This window comes from Somniosus microcephalus, chromosome 14, assembly GCF_052327205.1.
Source record: "Somniosus microcephalus isolate GS21.2 chromosome 14, FLI_Smic_1.0, whole genome shotgun sequence".
Lineage (NCBI taxonomy): Eukaryota > Metazoa > Chordata > Chondrichthyes > Squaliformes > Somniosidae > Somniosus > Somniosus microcephalus.
Genome location: NC_141000.1, coordinates 87,200,873 through 87,219,421, shown reverse-complemented (window position 1 = coordinate 87,219,421; position 18,549 = coordinate 87,200,873).

Sequence of the window (18,549 nt, the reverse complement as noted above, 5' to 3'; positions counted from 1 at the left end):
GTAGGATCTGGTTTGTGTACACAAATGACCCAAGCATAGCCCTTAGAATGGCCTGTGCAAGTCTCAGGGAGTGTTACTGCGCTCCTGAGGTGACAGAGAAAGCCCTCTTCAGTAAACTGGAAAACTTTCCTAAAATAGGTAACAGAGACTACCTTAAGCTTAGAGAACTCGGAGACCTTTTAATGGAGTTACTGGCAGCCAAAACAGATGGATACTTACCTGGGCTCTTCTATTTAGATACTGCTCGCGGCATCAACCCAATAGTGGAGAAGTTGCCCCGCCCTCTCCAAGAAAAATGGATCAACGTAGGCTCAAAATTCAAGGAAGACAACCACATGTGGTTTCCCCCATTTTCCTTCTTTGTGAACTTTACCTGCAGAGAGGCCAGAATTAGAAATGATCCAAGCTTTGCCCTGTCCAGCTACTGTAGTGGACCCTCAAAGTATGAGAAGCCCATGTCAAAGTACGTAGGCACAAGAATGCCTATATCTGTGCATAAGACGGATGTCACTGCAAAGACCGACATCAGCATAGATGCAGCAAAGAATGAAGACGATCCCGGAAAACACTGCCCCATCCATCATAAGCCTCGTCCGCTCGCAAAATGTAGAGGCTTCAGAAACAAGACCATAGATGAACGCAGAGCCTACCTCAAAGATAATAATGGGATATGTTTTAGGTGTTGCGCCTCCATTTCCCACACTGCAAGAGACTGTAGGATAGCGTTGAGATGCAGGGAGTGTGAGAGTGACCGCCACAGCACAGCTATGCACCCAGGTCCTACCCCCACAACGGAAAAGCCGACCATCAAAGACTCTGAGCCCGGAGACGAGAGAAAGGGAACCCTTACCACTGCACCAACGGTGAGCTCCATATGCACTGAGGTGTGTGGCCAAGGCCTCACAGGACGATCGTGTTCCAAAATATGCCTTGTAAGAGTCTACCCACAAGGACAGCGCGACCGCTCAGTTAACATGTACACAATACTCGATGACCAAAGTAACCGGTCACTCGCACGGTCAGACTTTTTTGACATATTTGGCGTCGAGAGTAGCCCAGCCCCTTACTCACTGAGAACCTGTGCCGGACTCTTGGAGATGGCAGGAAGGAAAGCAGATGGGTTCTGTGCCGAGGCAGTGAGTGAAGGGGTGAGCATAGACTTACCGCCACTGATAGAGCGCAGTGAAATCCCGAACAACCGATCGGAGATACCAACGCCTAAGACAGCACTTCACCATGCCCACCTAAAGCCCATAGCATCACGCATCCCAGCATTGGATCCAAAGGCCCAGATTCTCCTCCTGCTCGTGAGAGATGTGGTGAGCGTGCATAAGGTGAGAGAGCAAGTTAACGGACCACACGATGCCCCCTTTGCCCAAAGACTCGACTTAGGCTGGGTGCTCGTGGGAGAAGTGTGCCTAGGCCAAGCTCACAAGCCCAACGTAAGCACCTTTAAGACCAACGTGCTAGAAAGCGGACGATCTTCTTTCCTCACTCCCTGCCCAAGTCACATCCACCTGAAAGAGAGAGCGAGCTATGGCGGGGAGCAACAAGGTGATTTCTCTCACACAGCATGGGGGTGCTCGGCTGACACCAGAGCTGTCGACAAACTGGGGCACACCGTGTTTGAAAAGACAAAAGACGACAACAAAGGTGCTTTCTCCTTCGAAGACGAAGCTTTCATGAATATTATGGAGAAAGAATTTCACAAAGATGAGGCGAACAGCTGGGTTGCGCCTCTCCCCTTCAAGGTACCCCGGCTTCTTCTGCCTAACAATCGCGATCAGGCACTGTCACGCCTCGCATCACTGCGGCGCACATTAGACAGAAAGCCCGAAATGAAGGAACAGTTCATTGCCTTCATGGTAAAGGTTTTCGAGAGTAACCATGCTGAATTAGCACCTCCACTCAAAGAAGGAGAAGAGTGCTGGTATCTCCCGATTTTTGGAGTTTATCACCCCCAGAAACCTAGTCAAATAAGAGTAGTTTTCGACTCCAGCGCTCAGTACTGTGGCATCTCACTCAACAACGTTCTGCTCATGGGTCCAGACCTAAACAACACCCTCCTTGGCGTGCTGATTCGCTTTAGGAAAGAGCTCGTAGCAGTAACCGCAGGCATCCAACAGATGTTCCATTGCTTTGTGGTGAGAGAGGACCATAGGAACTATCTGAGGTTCTTCTGGTATCGCGACAACAACATGTCAAAGGACATCACTGAATACAGGATGCGAGTCCACGTTTTTGGTAACAGCCCCTCCCCTGCAGTCTCCATCTATGTGCTCAGAAGTGCAGCCAAAGAGGGAGAACACGAGCATGGAAAAGACACAAGACAGTTTGTGGAGAGACATTTTTATGTTGATGACGGCCTCATATCCTTACCTTCAGAAGCAGAAGCCATCAACCTGCTGAAGCGAACTCAAGCTTCATTAGCACAGTCCAACCTGAGGCTGCACAAAATTGCCTCAAACAGTGTAGCAGTGATGAAGGTCTTTCCAGCTGAGGATCTCGCCAAGGGCATTAAAGACTTAGGCCTCAGCGACGAAACCATGCCAGCCCAGCTAAGCCTTGGTTTACGTTGGGAAATTGAATCTGACACCTTCACCTTTGCAGTGTCTGTAGGTGACAAGCCATTTACACGCTGTGGAGTGCTGTCAACGGTCAACTCGCTCTTTGACCCTCTCGGCATGGTGGCGCCTGTGACTATTCAGGGAAGAGCCCTGCTACGAGAACTCTGCACTGACACGAGCGACTGGGACTCTCCACTCCCCGAAGGCAGGTTAACAGAATGGGAGACATGGAGAAAGTCTCTCAAAAATCTAAAAAATCTTCATATCCCACGCACCTACTCACCAGACACACTCTCCAAATCCAAACACACCGAGTTGTGTGTATTCTCAGATGCGTCCGAGAAAGCTATTGGCGCGGTAGCCTACCTGAGATCCCTGGATGATGAGGGCCAAAGCAACGTGGGATTTGTCCTGGGAAAAGCGAAGTTGACACCTGTAAAGTCTGTGGGTTGTGCAGTTAATGACGACACAGACTTCAGGAGTAACATACAACAGGACTTTACTATTCGAAGGTCAGGGCGAATCTGCCCTATAAATCATGCCACAGCACTTATATACCGGTGTGGTCACCGTCGGTATTACCGTATACAGAAGCCAAACAAGTAGTGCCACACCTAAAATAGTTCTCTTAAAGGTGAACGGTTACATACAATAGTCTCTTAAAGGTAGACGGTTACATACACTACAATCCTCCCTTTTTAGCTTACAACATACTATTTCTCATTAACATACATATATCCAACTTCAGGTAAACAATTTACAGATATAGTCTCTGTGGGAAACAGTTCACAGGTTCAGTCTCTGTGGGAACAGTGTATAGATTCAGTCTCTAGTCTTGACTCGGTCCGAACAACATCGCTGTGGTGTAGCCGGTTCACATTGCTAGCGTGACTCCTCCACTAGTCTTCCCCTTGACGTGACAGCTTGAACTCCCGTCCTGCTGAACCAGCAATGCTGACTTTTACAAACAGCTGTATTGCCTTGGTAATTTTCCTTACTTTCCAACTGATTTATCTCCCTTTGTAGGGCCCACGTGCATGATCTGGTAGGAGTGATAATGATTTTGATGGTTATCATCTTCTGCTTCTTCTTTTTCTTTTCTGCTTCTTGGAGACTCTCGGGGCTCCCTTATCAGCTGCCAGCTGTAGCGCCACCATCTCTCTATGTTCCTTAGACTTTAAGTGCTTCATCCTGATTTCTGCACTTTGGGAGTTTTCATCACAAGCTGGGCAGACCAGATCCTCGTAATATTCAGTGTCACTCAACAGGTCATGGTAATATTCGGTGTCGTCCTGAGCTAGTCTAGCGAGAGGGCCTGCTACTTCTTCCGTACCCAACTGGACGTTAGCCGACTGTTGTTCCCTCCCTAGACATCTTTCCTGAAGAGACTTCTTCATGCGTTCATATTCATCCCGCTCTTCCTGGGTTTCCTGCAAATCCTTCACTAATGACCTCGTTTGTGATTTCAACACTTCCCCTTCCCTCGGGGATTGATTGATCAGGCTATTCAATCCTTCTACTGGAGCAGCTGTTTCAACATTCTGCTGTTCACATTGACGTGATTCAGTGTACTTTTGGCATCCCTGTAAAATCTGTGTTGCAACCTCAGCTATTTCCATAACTTTTGAGAGCTCCGAACTCCTTCCCTTTGAAGATTGAAGCTCGTGTTCAGATTGTTCCCATTGTAGAGTCTTGTCCTTCAGCATATGAAGGAGTTGGCTGACCGTTAACTCTTCCACGGGAACACTGTGGGTCAGAGTCTTCTCCATTTCATCCACCTTTTCCTCCAATGCTTTCACCTTCTTTTCCTCTTGTACTTTGGCTTCCAGCGCTCGGAGAAGTTGCGCCTTGATGCTCTCTAGCTCATGTTCAGAGGCCATTCTTACAGTCTCTGTGTTTCTTACAGTTCCCTTTTCTTCCACTGCACGGATTCCCAGTTGAATCTGTTCTTCAAGTTGTTGAATCTCGGTCATTGCCGCCCCATATTTGTCTTGGGTTTCCTTTAATATTTTTATGAGTTCTTGTACATCTTGTCTTTCAGGTTCTGCCATGTCTTTCACCTCTAATTTCTCATCTATGAATGGAACTTCTACCGATGAGTCTGTCTTGGCCTTGAGCTCATCAAGAATTTCCTGCAGCCTTTGGACTTCTTGCTCATGTTCAACCTTCAGTTGCTCATATGCTTCCACTGAAACTAGCTTTTCGGAGGTTGCCAAGTTAACCCCTTCCAGAATTGTAGCCTGGGCCTGTTCATACTGTTCTTTCAACTTCTCACACTCTGCTTGTAAGGAGTCGTAGAGAAGAACTGGAATAAAATCCTGGCTTCCTGAAGATTCCTCTTCATTTGCTTCTTCCTGCAAATATTCTAACTCCTGAACAGCATAAGGGAGATGTGATTGGTAATTGGTCACGATGGCTCTATGGTCGCTCTCTGCTTGAGCTAGCTGCTTCTGTTGTCTTTCCAGATTCTCCCATTCGGTGTCATAGAACTTTTTCATTGTTTTCATCTCTTGTACGAGACGGTAACTCAATTGTTCTAATTGTTGTCGTAATTTGAAATAAGTTTGAGTCCGAGCTCGGTGTTCTTCCGTCATGGATATGTCCGTAACTTGAACAGACTCAGAATTTTCTGTCGAACTAGGTTGTCGTTGTTCGGTGGAGTTCTGTTCTGAAACTTTGTTCTTCTCTGGAGCATAAGCCTTTATGCATGCCTTCGTTTTTCCAACCTTCGTCGGCAAGTCCATTTCAGCCTTGTCTTTCATATTTGGGTTGGTCTTATCGTCATCCGTTTCAGAATCTGAGCTGATTGTCTGCACCGAGTCCTCACTCGTTATGGCTTTTAGATAGTGCCATTCCATGTCTATTTTCTTGATCCACTCCCGTCCTAGAAGTGGTGGTCCTCCCTCATGTAGTACGTATAAGTTCATTCTTGGGTGTTCTTTACCCCTATCTCTCACTTTGACTCTTATCTTTCCCATGGGGTATACTTTATGCCCCGTGTATGTCTGCAATACGAACTTGGTATCTCTTAAGGGTATATGTGAGAATAGCCGGTGGTAATCCCTTCGATTTATGACTGATAGAGCTGATCCAGTGTCCAACTCCATTTTCACTTGGATTCCAGCTATTTTTAGCATGACCCAGATAGTTTGTAGGTCAGCTTCCTTACTCACATTGTGAATTCTCAGACTACCCAGCTCCTGGCCGTTTGGGTCTGAGTCTGAATTCTGTTCGTCTGAACTCTTCTCAGCCACCTTGTGTACCTTGTTGTACTTTTCCTGTGATGGCTTCCTTTGGTTGTTGGTCCTTTGGTTGTTGGTCTTCTTCCCTGACCGGCATACCTTAGCTATGTGACCCAGTTTGCCACATTTCCTACATTCCTGGTTCTTAAACCAGCATTGGTTATGGTCGTGTGTTGTCTTCCCACAACTATAGCATTTTGTTGTTGTCGAGGTAATTTGATCCACATTTAGTGCGGCTGTCTTTAGCTGCATTTCCGCAGTTCCCTTCGCTGCGGCTTTGTGCGATGCTGCAATAAGGACAGCCCTGTCAAGTGTAAGGTCGTTCTCTTCGAGTAGTCGCTTTTGCGTTCCTTCCTTTGCCAACCCGCACACGAACTTGTCTCGCAATGTCTCTGTCACATTCCCTCCAAACTGGCAGTATTTCGCTAGTCTACGCAGTTCGACCAAGTATTCTGTGTTGCTTTCGTCTTTCCGTTGCGTTCTCGCATAGAATTTGAATCGTTCCGCCAACATCAACGGTGTAGGGTTCAAGTGGTCCTTCAGGACAGCCACAATATCATCGAAAGTCTGATCCGCCGGTTTAGCTGGTGCTAGTAGATGCTTCAAGAGCCTGTATGTCTTTGCACCCATCGAGTTCAGCAAGGTTATAGCTTTGTCATCTTCTCCTATTTTATTGGCCTCACAATAGATCTCAATGCGTTCCACGTACGTGGCCCAGTCTTCTACCTCGGAATTAAAATCGTTGATGTTACCACGCTTAGGCATCTTCCTCTCTTTGGGAACAACACAAGTATTTCTTTAAATTATTATTTCTTTTTTTTTCTAAGATGGCGGTTTTCCCGCGAAAATGGCGGTTTCCCGCTCTTATCTTCTCTCCCCGCCCACTTCAATGGCGGTTTCCCGCTTCTGTCTTCTTCCCCGCCTAATGGCAGCTTCCCGCGTTTCTTCCCTGGCGGGAGGGGTACACTTTCCCCACGGGCGACGGCCGCTGGCTTTCAGGTTCACAGCCTGTGCGTCGGCTTCAAGGCTTTCCCTTTTTTTTTAAATTTTATGGCAGGGCGACCGGCTCTGGGTACCCCGTTGACGGCGAACAGGTTCAGCCGCTGGGCTGGCTCTCGCACAGTTCCCCTTGCTCGGCTCTGTCTCTCTCCCGCTCGCTCGGCTCTACCGGCGCTGGGTACACCCCGTTGACGGAGGACAGTTCAGCCGCTGGACTGGCTCTCGCACAGTTCCCCTTGCTCGGCTCTGCCTCTCTCCCGCTCGCTCGGCTCTACCGGCGCTGGTTACACCCCGTTGACGGAGGACAGTTCAGCCGCTGGACTGGCTCTCGCGCAGTCTCTCTTGGTCGGCTCTGCCTCTCCCGCTCGCTCGGACCCCAATCGCGCCTCCCAGCCCTCTCGCAGTCCGGTGCTTCTCTCCCCGGCTGCGGCTGAGTTTCTCTCTTCCCGCGCCTACGCTCCCGGTCGCAGCGCTTCGTGGCTTCGGTCACCGCCCGGCTTTTCCCGCCGGTCGCGGTCTCTCACGACGCCGTTGGACCCGACTTTTTGTCCGGCTCCTTTTCCCCCTCGACCGTGGTCGAGTGCCCAGCCCTTATCCTCCAGCTATTCTTTTCACTTTCCCTTACTCACAGTCACCGTGGCAGAAGGGACAGTCAGTGCCTGTTGCTGATGGAAGTTTTTGTCGCTAAAGTCTTCCTCCTTTCTATTGCTGCAGCCTTGAGTTTTCTCCCAGCCGAATGACGAGGCGGTTGCCTCTTTTCGACGCTCTTTCGTTGCTTTGAACTTATTGTTGCCGCAGGGTACGATCGGACTTGTCGCCACTGTAAAGTCTGTGGGTTGTGCAGTTAATTACGACACAGACTTCAGGAGTAACATACAACAGGACTTTACTATTCGAAGGTCAGGGTGAATCTGCCCTATAAATCATGCCACAGCACTTATATACCGGTGTGGTCACCGTCGGTATTACCGTATACAGAAGCCAAACAAGTAGTGCCACACCTAAAATAGTTCTCTTAAAGGTGAACGGTTACATACAATAGTCTCTTAAAGGTAGACGGTTACATACACTACAACATCCTGGCCAGAGCCCACTATATCACGCCTGGAGTTATGCGCTGCAGTATTAGCGGTAGAGATGGCGGATCTCATCCTGGATGAGATAGATTTCAAGCCTGATGCAGTGAAATTCTACTGTGACAGCAAAGTTGTGCTCGGTTACATCTCCAATGAGTCAAAGAGATTCTTCATATATGTACACAACAGAGTTCAGCGAATAAGACAATCAACATGCCCCGACCAGTGGCACTATGTGCCCACAGAGCTGAATCCAGCTGACCTCGCCACCAGGTCAGTGCCTGCCTCCCAGCTCTCCAATACAATGTGGTTTACCGGGCCAGCTTTCTTACACAAACCTGACCAAGCTGACCATACAGCACAAGAATCATTCAAGCTCGTCAGCCCAGAACTAGATGTGGAGGTCCGTCCTCATGTGATCAGCTTAATGACTCACACCCAAGAGAGCCTACTTACCTGTGAGCGCTTTGAACGCTTTTCAACCTGGCGATCGCTCGTTAGAGCCATAGCTTTCTTAATCCATGTGGCTCGCTCTCACAAGTCCGATCCTGGCAGCTCGTCAAACAAATGCAGAGGTTGGCACTGGTGCAGGAAGCCTCGTTTCCCAGACGAGTTGGCTGCAGCTGAGAACATTATCATCAGGTCAGTTCAAGTTCAGGCGTACTCTGAGGAGTACAGAGCACTTGCTGAAAAAAGAACCATTACCAAGACCAGTTCACTGTGGAAACTGAATCCAGTTTTGAATGACGGCCTCATCAGAATTGGAGGACAGCTGACGCATGCAGAACTGAGTTTGCAAGAAAGGAGTCCTGTTGTCCTGCCACATCAAAGCCACATCACAACATTGCTCACAAGACACCACCATGAACTGATAGAACACCAGGGCCGCCAGTTCACTGAGGGAGCCATTCGAGCAGCCGGCTTGTGGATTGTCAGCGGCAAACGGTTGATTGGATCTGTCTTACACCAATGCGTCACATGCAGAAAGCTCAGATGGAGAACGGAGGAGCAGAAGATGGCTGATCTGCCTCCGGAATGACTTAGTTCATCGCCACCATTTTCATACGTCGGCCTGGATGTTTTTGGCCCTTGGACTATCACTACTCGCCGCACCAGAGGAGGCGCCGCTCATAGCAAACGCTGGGCTGTGCTATTCACTTGTATGAGCACAAGAGCTGTGCATATAGAAGTGATCGAGTCCATGGACATGTCCAGCTGCATTAATGCATTATGAAGATTCTTCGCCATCCGCGGGCCAGCAAAGCAGTTAAGATCCGACTGTGGAACAAATTTCATTGGAGCCTGTCGAGAGCTAGAGTTAGGGAATGAACACAACCAAAGGCCAAGCATCCTGACATACCTAAACCAGCAAGGTTGCACATGGGAATTTAATCCTCCACATGCTTCACACATGGGCGGTGTGTGGGAGCGCATGATTGGAGTGTCGCAGCGCATTCTGGACTTCATGTTGTGACAGAACAGACCACCGCAGCTGACGCACGAAGTGCTGTGCACCTTCATGGCTGAAGTGTCAGCAATCATTAATGTGAGGCCCCTTGTTCCTGTTTCTTCCGATCCAGATTCACCATTCCTTTTGACTCCAAACATGTTACTCACACAGAAGGGCAGTGTACCCACTCCTCCTGGAGACTTCACTGACAAAGACCTCCTGAAGAGCCAGTGGAGAAGAGTACAAGCCTTGGCCAGTAAGTTCAGGAGCTGCTGGCGCACCGAGTACCTTCCCACTTTGCAAAGCCGGCGGAAGTGGAACGAGGCTCGTTGGAGTCTCCGAGAAGGTGACATCGTCTTACTGAAAGAAAGCCAAGTATCCCGCAATGAGTGGCCTATGGGTCTTGTCACCTCTGTCTTCCCCAGCAAAGACGACAGGGTGCGAAAGATAGAGGTGAAGGCCACTGTTCAAGAGATGGTCAAAAAGCTCTTCAGACCCATCTCAGAGGTTGTACTCCTCTTACCTAAGGAGGACTGAGTGTTATTGATTACACAGTTCTGTATGTTTTATAAGTAGTGGCATCTAATAGACGCCAGGCGGGGAGTGTTCAGCCTTATAATTGCAGGTGTTACGTTTTGTTGCCGCCAGTAGGTGGCAGTAGATGGTAATGGCCAGTAGGGTCACTCAACAGGAACAGGAAGTAGTATAAGCAAACAAAGAGGTCACATCAGCATGAAGTGTGCTGCAAGTTAATCTGCTGTAATCTTACAGTGTTACGCCTTCGAAAGCATTGCCTGTGAGTTGAATGGTTTCATTACATATTCTTGTTTAGATGTTAGTTATATCTCATGTATGTAACAAGGTGCATTTCTTTCTTTTTTCTTTCCCAGTTTTACTCCAACCCAATGCAACTGATTTGTATTGTTTCATTGACCTCATACAAGTGTGGCATTATTAAACACCGGGGCTTGGATGCTACATCCTGACTCCCATGTCGTTATTGAAAGGAGTTTGGCTGGCTGTCTAACTGCGTACAGACACATACATGTAGGGAGGACAGTACAGCATTATCTTCTTGAAGTGGCAAAGCTTTTCTTGACAGTCTCATAGCGGAGGTGCATCTGTTCAGTGTTGCGTATACTTTCAATCCCTGATTGATGTGATAGTCTATTAGTGGGGGTGCATCACAGTATCATTCCAAGCAAATTTCCAAACTGCTTTGACTAGTGGGATTTGGTCTTCAATTTTGTTAAGAACTTAATCTGAAATTAAATCCAGCCCCAATTAAATAAGGAAAGATCTCTGGGAATTGTTTATAACAAACCTACAAACTTCTTACTGTAATAAATGAGTTTGCTATGGCGATCTTTGGTTGTATGCACTGTTGGTAGATATGGAATAGAATCTGCTGAATACTGCTGAACAACAGATTACCTCTAACTGGAAAAAGTTGTAAAAAGAAAAATCACCAATTTCTCAGTAGTATCTAATAGAAAAGTCCTTGCAATAGTTTCATCAGCACCAGTCTGAGCTGTGGTAATTTCCATAGTACAATTCTTTCTCATTATAAGTGTAGATACTGGATGTTAGGGTCACTAATAATCGCAGTATAACTCTTTGTTCTTATCTCTTATATGACAAGTTTACTATTTCTATGTGCCATTGTTGATGATCTCTTTCTCTATTTTAATGAACTGCTTTCTCTTTTTACCTTTAACCTTTTTTTCTCCATTATGTAAGGGGTTTTCGATCGCCGAGGTCTCTCTCTCTCGCTCTAGAAGCCTCGCTCTCTTGCACAGTAATACACCGAGTGGTTCGACCCACTCACCCCTTAGGTTCTATACACTGGACTTTGAGGCAGGAACTACAATGCAGAGGATACTCTATAGGCCAAAGTTTAATGAAACGAAATGAAATTTTATTGCACAAAGGAAAAATTGAATATCAGCTAATAAGGTACATGGGAGGGAAAAACAAATCATTATACAGTACTAACCAACATATCTACAGGCATATTATGTTTTACAAGGTTCATCCTGAAATAGGGAAACACACGGAACATCGAGGGACAACAACTCATTGTTAAATTATACCCAAAATGCCCACCCCCTAAGCCTAGCTAGATTAGATTATGAGGGGCCAGAAACATGCTCACCAATCCCAGTTAGAAACATAGAGGTTTTGAAGTCTGCGTTTTGATCCTCTCAGGCGTCCTGTCTCCACGCGGTCAGCAGAACGCAGCGGGCTGCGACACACTCTTTCCTCCCTCGGGGTAATGGACTCGGACAGGCTGGATGTTAGCAGGCCTGGACATCGGTGTGGAGAGACCATCTGTTTTACCATTGTCATATGGGTTTCTTCTCGTCTCGTCAACGTCCCGGGGTTGGTCGATGATCTCCCGACAGTTACCCTGGGACTGGATGCTGACTTGATCTCCCCTCTCAAACCTCTTGAATCTCGATCCTCCGTCGTCTCCACTCGAACTCTGCGCCAATGAAGCTGATGCTCCTCAATGGCTACCGAGAACCCGATGGTCTCCGATCCCAATTCTCTCTCCGGGCTTTTACCCCAGGACTCCGATCCGAATTCCTTCCTCTACCCTTCAACGCTACCCCAGGACTCCAGTTATACTTCTCAAAGAGGCCCTTATCTCCTGCCAAATCAAGGTTAGTCTTTGTTTAACTTTTGGCGGGCTTGTAGCACAGCGGGGTAGTCTTTGTTTTTAAAGTATCTTCGGGATGGCCGGTAACTGCCATCTCTGGTCTGGAACGACCCTGTATTGTCTTTAATGTCCTTCTTCGAACTTGAATCTGTTCCCCTTTGTCTGGGTAAACATTTAGATGGCCTTTATCTACAGGCCGATCTGATCGGATCTGCATCCAATCTATATGTATGGGGTTCTGTCTGGTTTCGTTTTCTCTGAAACTGCCTTCCAGAACCTACTGTGGGCTGAATCCACAAAAGCTGTCTGGGGACTGCAGGAACCATTTTAAAGTGTCCCAAAAGCTGGTCACAGGGTCTGGCGGCCATTTTGTGTGCCCCTTTTCCTGGGCTTCTTTTTTAAAACAGTCTTTAAAAGTTAAGGCCTTTTCTGCCAATAGACCCTTATAGGACAATGTTCAATTTTGCGAATTCTACAATTATCCAGCACCCTCTGCTAGTCCTTACTTTCAGTGAGCAGTGGGAGTGCTGGGAGCTCACACTGAACTAGTCACCTCATTAGGGAGAGTTCATCAATACATTTGAAAAAAATCTTATTACATAGTGGTGTATTTTACAAATAAATTACCGAGGGTAAGGCCTTTAGCGCCTTATATGGCAGTATTTCTCTTTCACAGGATGGATCACAATACAGCATGAAGATCCACGTGTTGCATCCTGCAGAGCATGGCAGCTCTACGTGATATTGCTATTAGCCTATCACGGCACTGTTCCCTCTAAGGTGCATGGCTGCACACTGATCCCTGAGCTCCCGCGCATTTCAATACACAGACCGTGCAGAGAGTTGGACAGCCGGACAACTGGAGCGGGGAGGGGCCAAGTACACAATAGCCCAGGAATGCAGATAAAGAGATATGTGTGAAGGCTCTGGGCCAATGGCAGGGTAGGTGTCAGTTTGAGTGGATTGGAGTTGGTGAGCAGGCGATGGGCCAGAGAAGGGTAGGAGTCAGTTTGAGTGGATTGAAGGAGGTGTGAAGGCTCTGGGCCAATGGCAGGGTAGGAGTCAGTGTGTTTGGATTGGAGGAGGTGTGAAGGCTCTGGGCCAATGGCAGGGTAGGAGTCTGTAGTGTATGTACTTTGCAGAAGGAACTATATTCTGCAGCCCCTGTATACTGCAATACCAGTAGTGACCACCCCTGTATATAAGCCTGTGTAGTAACTTTGCATAGTAGTTCCAGTTTTGTCTCCACTCAGTAAAGACCTGTTGTAACCAACTCCTGCAGTCCGTGTCTCAATTACACACGGACATAATACTGGCGACAAGCAGATCCGAACTTACCTACAGTTCCGCACCACCTCATGGGGATCCATCCCTGAAGCGAAGTTGTTAGAGGTCGAGGCCAGAAGGAAGAAAAAAAAACAAACAGAAGAAACGGGTGTCGACCGTGGGCAACCGCCTCTGATTCATCGGAGTTGAAGATTTGCAGGAGAGGCTGTCGAGAGCGGGGCTTGGTTATCCTGTCTATGGTGTTCCAGCTAATCGGGCTGGTGGCAGGTAGTACACTGATCCTTCCTGGGCTGCGGCAGGCTAGAGCTCGATCGGGTGGCTTTTCAACGGGGCCGAGCAGCGTTGTCGGGAAGAGGAGAGAGAGAGAGAGGGTGGAGCACACAGGGCGCGGCCGGTGCTACGAAGCCGGGCAGCGTACAGACCCGAGAAGAGGGAGGAAAGTGTCCCGTAGGGTTGCTCTGACGATGGGAAAATAAAAGAAATTAGAAGCGCAGAAAGCCGCGAGGAGCTGCAGTTTGCCACGGGAACCGCGGAGAGCGGCATTAGCAGCAGCGCGGGGGGAAGTGCGCGAAGACCATAGGGCGTCGCCATCAAGGCATAAAAACACCAGCAACAGCGCTAGCAGCAGCGGAGAAGACAGAAAGCGCGGGAGGCGCCATCGTAATCCAGCGGGGAAGAAGGCAAAGCGCGGGAGGCGCCATTTTGTTAAATCGGGGAAGAAGGCAAAGCGCGGGAGGCGCCATCTTAGCTTTCCAAGATGCAGAAGACTGGCAATATCACTGCCTTCGATAATGCAATAGAAGACTGGACCACGTATGTGGAAAGAGTCGAAGTATATTGCAAGGCAAACGAAGTAGCCGATGAGAAAAAGGCATCGGTACTACTAAACTTAATGGGCGCAAGAACGTACGGCCTATTGCGGAACCTGATCACTCCAGCCAAACCGATGGCGAAGAGTTTTAACGAAATTGTTGATATCCTACAGAAACACCTAAATCCTACACCGCTGCTGATAGCAGAAAGATTTAAATTCCACAGGAGAAATCAGCATAAAGATGAGAGCAATGCTGATTACCTTACGGAACTACGCAAGCTATCAAAGCACTGCCAGTTCGGAGCAAGACTGACAGATACTCTACGGGACAAATTTGTCTGTGGACTCCTGAGTGCAGGAACCCAGAAGAGGTTACTCTCAGAGAAAGAGCTGACGCTAGATAAGGCTTTCGGCGTGGTAGTATTGTACGAAGCAGCAGCAAGGGGAGCTGCGGAAATACAGCAAAAGCCACAGGAATACGGCACCCACGAAATGACACGGGGATTTGAAAAATGTTATCGCTGCGGCAGAACAACCCATGACCAGAAGGACTGCTGGTCCAAGGACAAAATATGCAGGCAATGCGGAAAGATGGGACACATTGCACGAATTTGCAGGTCTGGGAAGAAGACTAACGACAACAAAAAGGCTACTAAGGAACAGTACAGGAAAGTACAAAATATGACGGACAGTAGTTCCGAAGACCAGATGAGCGATAGTGAATCCGGGAACAAGAGACTAAGCTGTCTCAAACTTCACAACGTAATCGCAAAAGAGGATCACCGAACCATTTGGGTCACCCTCACGATAGCAGGGTCCCAAGTCAAAATGGAATTGGATACAGGATCAGCCCTGACCGTCATGAATCGACGAGACTACGAGCGGCTATTCTCACACATACCCTTGAAGAGACATCCATTGTCTTGAAGACGTATACGGGGCAGAAAGTATACCCCAGAGGGAAAATAAGGGTGCCTATCGAATACAACGGCAAGGAAATACAGAAATTGTATCTGTACATACTGCAAGATGGTGGACCACCGTTGTTGGGACGTGAATGGATCAGAAAGATAAGTTTAGACTGGCACTCCATTCAGGCACTGACGGTGGCTGGTAAAAAGGATGACGACGTCACACTTGGACGATTGTCAAAAATCTTAGCTAACGCCAAAGAGGTATTTCAACAAGAACTGGGAACTCTTAAAGGCGTAACCGCCTTGATAAAAATAGAAGAGAATGCAATTCCCAAGTTTTTCAAAGCAAGACCGGTACCATATGCAATTCGCCCAGCCGTCGAGGCAGAGCTGGAGAATCTGGAGAATGCAGGCGCGTTATCTAAGGTAGACTGGAGCGAGTGGGCAACACCCATCATTCCTGTCATGAAAAAAACGTTAAACAATAAGTCTGAGGAGCCAAGGAAGGTTCGCATCTGTGGGGACTTCAAGGTGACGGTGAACCCAGTCCTTCACACAGTACAGTATCCTCTCCCGAGGATAGAAGATATTTTCGCCTCACTATCTGGAGGGAAGCGTTTTACAAAAATTGACCTAGCACAAGCATATTTGCAGATGGAGGTTGAAGAATCCTGTAGGAAGTATCTCACGATAAACACTCACAAAGGTCTTTACCAGTATAATCGACTGGTATTCGGAGTAGCATCAGCTCCGGCGGTATGGCAAAGAGCGATGGAACAAGTCCTGCAAGGGGTTCCGGGGACTCAGTGTTACTTGGACGACATCCTAGTGACAGGTGAAGATAACAGTGAACACCTTGCCAACCTAGAGCAGGCGCTCACTAGACTAAGAGAACATGGGCTACGAGCCAATCGCCTCAAGTGCGAGTTTTTTAAGAAACAGATATTGAAATGTGGCCACGTGATTGATGAAGAGGAGTTACATAAGTCCCCTGACAAAATTGAAGCGGTAGTTAAGGCTCCAGCGCCTGAAAATGTGTCGCAACTGAGGTCATTCCTTGGATTGGTGAATTACTACCATAAGTTTTTGCCGAATTTGTCCACAATTCTGCACCCACTGAACGCCCTACTACAAACTGGAGTAGCATGGAAATGGAGCGATGAATGTAAGCGGGCCTTTCAGAGGAGTAGAGACCTAATCACTTCAAGAGAAGTATTGGCTCACTACAACCCATCACTACCGATAAGACTGGCGTGTGATGCGTCTCCCTACGGCATTGGAGCGGTACTGTCACATAAATTCCTTGATGGTTCAGAGAGGCCGATAGCTTTTGCGTCACGCTCGTTAACTTCAGCTGAGCGTAACTACACCCAGATTGACAGAGAGGCCCTCAGCCTGGTGTGGGGGGTGAAGAAGTTCAATCACTACCTGCATGGTCAGAAATTTACTCTACTAACTGATCATCAACCTCTTGTCTCCATTTTCAACCCTCAGAAGGGCGTCCCGATAATGACAGTACAACGGCTACAGAGGTGGTCCCTTTTCCTAGGGGCACACCAATATGACATCGAGTACAAAGGAACTAAACAGCATGGGAATGCTGATGGATTGTCGCGCCTACCGTTGCCGATGGTGGAAGAAGCACCTGCAGTGGATCCTGTGGAGATATTCCACTCGACCATAGTCGAATGTCTACCTGTGACGAATGCAAACATAGAAAAGGAAACACGAAATGACCCGACACTCTCCTGGGTCTATGATTTAACGGTGAAGGGATGGCCAGCACATGGCGAACCACTGTTGCCAGCATTCTCGCCGAGAAGAGAACAGCTGTCAGTGTGCAGAGGAACCTTGATGTGTGGATCCAGAGTAGTAATTCCACCCAAATTGAAGGATAGAGTGCTCAATGAGCTTCATGAGGGTCATCTGGGAGGGGTAAAAATGAAGAACTTAGCCAGAGCATTTGTGTGGTGGCCGGGAATCAATAGAGAAATCGAAGAGATGACCAAGAGCTGTACAGGATGCCAGAAGGTCCAAAACGCCCCACCACAAGCCCCTCTACATCCATGGGAGTGGCCCTCATCTCCATGGCAAAGGGTGCACATTGATTTTGCTGGTCCATTTATGGACTCGATGTTTTTAATTGCGGTGGATGCACATTCAAAGTGGCCAGAGGTAATAAAAATGTCCTCAACCACCACAGAAAAAACTATCACAGTCTTACGAACCATATTCGCCAGAAATGGGCTGCCTGAACAGATTTGCTCCGACAATGGACCACAGTTTGTGTCTGAAGAGTTCTGGAGGTTCTTAAAGAACAATGGTGTTAAGCATTACACATCCACCCCATATCATCCAGCCACCAATGGATTGGCTGAGAGGTTCGTTCAAACATTCAAGAAGGTATCAAGGCAATGTGTAATGAAGACATACCCCTACAACACAAGGTGGATAACTTCTTGTTTGCCTTCCGGAATGCGACACATGCGGTTTCCAACCAAACTCCAGCCATGATGTTCTTCAATGGAAGACTACGATGCTGCTTGGATTTGGTTAAGCCAAACATCAGAAGAGATGTGGAGAACAGGCAGTTTCAGAATATGAATGAAAGGCCGACCAGGAGTTTTAAGATAGGTCAACCAGTTTTGGCCTGGGACTACCGCACAGAGAAATGGCAGCCAGGAACGATCTGCACACGGCAAGGACCTCTAATGTATACCGTGGACGTTGGAGAGAGCATTGTAAGACGCCATGCTGACCAGATTCTAGAGTCACTGGAAAACGTCAATTCCACACCACGATCCGATACACCTGGTGATGAAACCAAAGTAGCAATTGCATCTACCTCAGAATCGGGGATATTGGAAGCAGACGAACCAAACAACGACGTTGATTCCGAATCAACTTTGCCAGAAGAACCTGATACCCCAAAGAGGCGTTATCCAGACAGAATCAGGAAGCCTCCTCAAAGACTGAACTTATAATTGCTTAACTTCAGCTAATGTATATAGCAACTGTAATTGTAAATATGTTATTTAATTATTAATCGAATGTTATGTACTGTTTAGCTAAAAGGGGAGGAATTGTAGTGTATGTACTTTGCAGAAGGAACTATATTCTGCAGCCCCTGTATACTGCAGTACCAGTAGTGACCACCCCTGTATATAAGCCTGTGTAGTAACTTTGCATAGTAGTTCCAGTTTTGTCTCCACTCAGTAAAGACCTGTTATAACCAACTCCTGCAGTCTGTGTCTCAATTACACACGGACATAATAGTGTCAGTGTGTTTGGATTGGAGAAGGTGAGCACGCTCTGGCTTAATGGCAGGGTAGGAATCAGTATGTTTGGATTGGAGGAGGTGAGCAGGGTCTGAGCCACTGGCCGGGTAGGAGTGCTGTTTTCTGAATTGTACGAGGTGTGAAGGCTCTGGGCCAATGGCAGGGTAGGTGTCAGTTTGAGTGGATTGGAGGTGGTGAGCAGGCTCTGGGTCACTGGCTGCATAGGAGTCATTGCGTGTGGACTGGAGAAGCATCCGGGA